Here is a 3329-nt window from a genome sequence, read left to right on the forward strand (position 1 = left end):
GTTGTTGCTTCCTACTAGATCTTCTAATATGCTGATCATCGGATGGCTCTAGAGAACTATCATCACCTTGTTCAACTTCCTCTATTGGCTCAACATCAACTAGAGGAGTCTCATCAACCTCAACTTGGGCATTTTCCACATTATTGGGCTGTGATTGTGGTGTACGAATCCTACCATTATCGGTAGCCGGTTAATCGGTTAACCGGTTAAACGTTTCCAGTTAAGACCGGTTTTGCCTATTATTTTACAAACCAGTTAACCGATCGTTAATGTTATCGGTTTTACCGGTTCTGGTTCTACCGGTTTTGGTCGGTTTCGGTCGGTTAACCGGGTTTAACCAGGAACCGGTAATTTAATTTTTTTAATTAAGTAATAAATTTATGAAATAATTTTATTTTCCTAATTATTGTTTGAACTTTCTTGTTATACTATTCTCCATCCTTTCTTGTCTCTATTATAATATAATATATTATTATTATATTATTATATATTATATTATTATAATATATTTTATTGATATATTTATGAATATGTTATAATATGTAATATAATATATTTTATTGATATATTTAGGAATATGTTATAATATATAATATAATATATTTTATATCTATTTTTTTGTCAACTTTTTATATATTTCTTGAAAAATTCAAATTCAAATTAATTATGTGAATTAGTTTTTGACCAACCAAGTATATGCAAATATGATTGAATCTCCTTCTCAACTGATAAAACGAGTAGTTAAATCGGTAAGTTATAATAAAATAATTGTTATCTGAATAAATTATTTCAGTTTGTTTATAATTTATTTTTGTAAAATTTTATATAAATTATAATGTTTTTTTAAAATAATTCTATAAAATTATAATTTAAAATTTAAAAATAATTTTTTATATAGATTATTAAATATTATTTATAAAATAACTAATATAAATTATAAAATATAAATTATATAATTAAATTATTATCGGTTTACCAGTTAAACCGTTAGAAAAATAAGTAAACCGAAAACCGAACCGTTTAACCCGTAAAAAACCGGTTGACCGGAACCGCTAAAACCGGTTAACGAATAAACCGTTAAAATGGAACCGGTTAACTATCGGTTCGGATGGGTTACCAATTTTCCGGTTTTTTTGCACAGCCCTAATTATCGGGTAATTCTTTCTCCCTAGACTTCGACTTTTCTTTTTTCTGAAAGTCTTCAATGGTTTGATCTTCAAAGAATACCACATCTCTCCTTCTAATGAGTTTCTTGTTAACCGGATCCCAACATCGGTACCCAAATTCTTCGTGGCCATACCCAACAAAAGATACATTGTCTTGTCTTCCTATCAATCTTAGCTCTCTCATCTCGAGGAACATGAACAACAACTTTACAACCAAAAACTCTCAAGTGATCATAAGAGACGTCTTTACCTCTCCAAACTCTTTCTGGAACGTCGTTATCTAAAGAACTTGAGGGTGAAAGATTTATCAGATCAACCGATGTCTTCATTGCCTCTCCCCAAAAGGATTTTGGCAACTTAGCATGTGACAACATACACAAAATTCTCTCATTGATAGATCTGTTCATCCTCTCCACGACTCCATTCTGTTAAGGTGTTTTTGGCACAGTCTTCAAAAGCTTGATCCCATGACTTTTACAGTATTCCACAAATAGTCCTTTGTATTCGCCACCATTGTCCGAACGAACACATTTCAATTTCTTCCCAGTTTCTCTCTCCACTTCAGCTTGAAACAACTTGAAGTAATCTAATGATTGATCCTTAGTCTTCAAGTAATAGGCCCACACCTTCCTTGAGCAATCATCGATAAAAGTGATGTAATAATGAGAACCACTTAAAGTCAAATTATCCATAGAACATATGTCTGTGTGAACCATATCTAGGATATTGAGCTTCCTAGATGGAGAGAAACTTTTGAAGGAAACTCTATGCTGCTTACCAACTAAGCAATTTGTGCATGTCTTCAAATATGTGGACTTTAAGCCCTGAAGATCGATTGTCTTGGAGAGAACTCGCATGCCATTCTGACTTAAGTGACCAAGTCTCTTATACCAAAGTTGTGATGAATAATCATTAACTGCATTTGCTTCTTCCCCGTAAGACATAGTCTCTGTTACATAAAGAGAACCGACTTTCTTTCCTTTAATATGATGATCATCAAAAATACCAGTAGAGATCAAATTCATCCAAATATCGGGAACATGTCGAACATTCTTCAAAAGTAGCTTGCACGAAATGTTAATATCCAAACAGACATCTTCTTTTCTAATAATCTTACACATAACATGGTTTCCCAACGTCACTGAACCAAACTGACCACTAGTGTAAGAAGCAAATATATCACAATGAATGGTGACATGATAAGAAGCACCCGAGTTTACCACCCATTATGTATCTTGAGAAACAAGGTTGATACTAGCATTGTCGTAAACAATATCGATGTCGTTACCTCCCACATCTGTAACCTTACTACATCCATCTTGCTTATACTCCTTTTGTTCCGCTTTAAAGATCTGCACTGTCAGCACTAATACTTCTTGTGTCTTGGCTTGCCACAATGATAACATGTAATCTCTTTTCTCGAGCTAGAACTTCCCCGTTACATGTCTGAACTGCCACTGTGATTATTTGGAGTTTTACTTTTACTACTACCCCTTCTCTCGGTCACGAACACCTGACTTGGAGTCGAGAAGCCCTGTTCATTTTTTCTAGTCTCTTCATTCAACACGCTCTCTTTCATCATTTTCAAAGTGAGCTCATCATCATCAAATTAATCAAACACATAGCATGAAGCTCATCATCAAATTTCATTTCTATCGCAGCCAACTCATTTAGAATCCCCTGAAAATCATTTAGATGCTCAGACATAGAAGACCCATCTTGATATTTCGATGAGCAAAGCTTTTTAAATAGAAATGCTCTGTTTTGAGTGTTGTTCTTCTCATACAGCTCACTCAAAATAGTCCACACTTTATGAGCATTAACCTCAGTAGCCACACGCTGATACACACTATTGTCAACCCATTGTCTGATTTTACCAACTACCTTTCTGTTCAGCTTCTTCTAATCTGCATCTGTCATAGTCTCTGGTTTGCCTTTATCACCTAAAATAGTGTCTTCATAATCATAATTACACAATAATTCCTCCATCCGTGACTTCCAGATTGTGTAATTAGTAGCTATTAGTTTGATCATCGTGCCATTACTACTCAAAGATTCTTCCATTTGAATTATATAAGAATCACCACCAAACGAACTCAGCTCTGATACCACTTGTTGGAGAAATTGAATAATAACACCTGTTTAGCAATCCGGAAATAGACA

The sequence above is a fragment of the Impatiens glandulifera genome, chromosome 6 (genome assembly GCF_907164915.1).
Source record: "Impatiens glandulifera chromosome 6, dImpGla2.1, whole genome shotgun sequence".
Taxonomy (NCBI): Eukaryota; Viridiplantae; Streptophyta; class Magnoliopsida; order Ericales; family Balsaminaceae; genus Impatiens; species Impatiens glandulifera.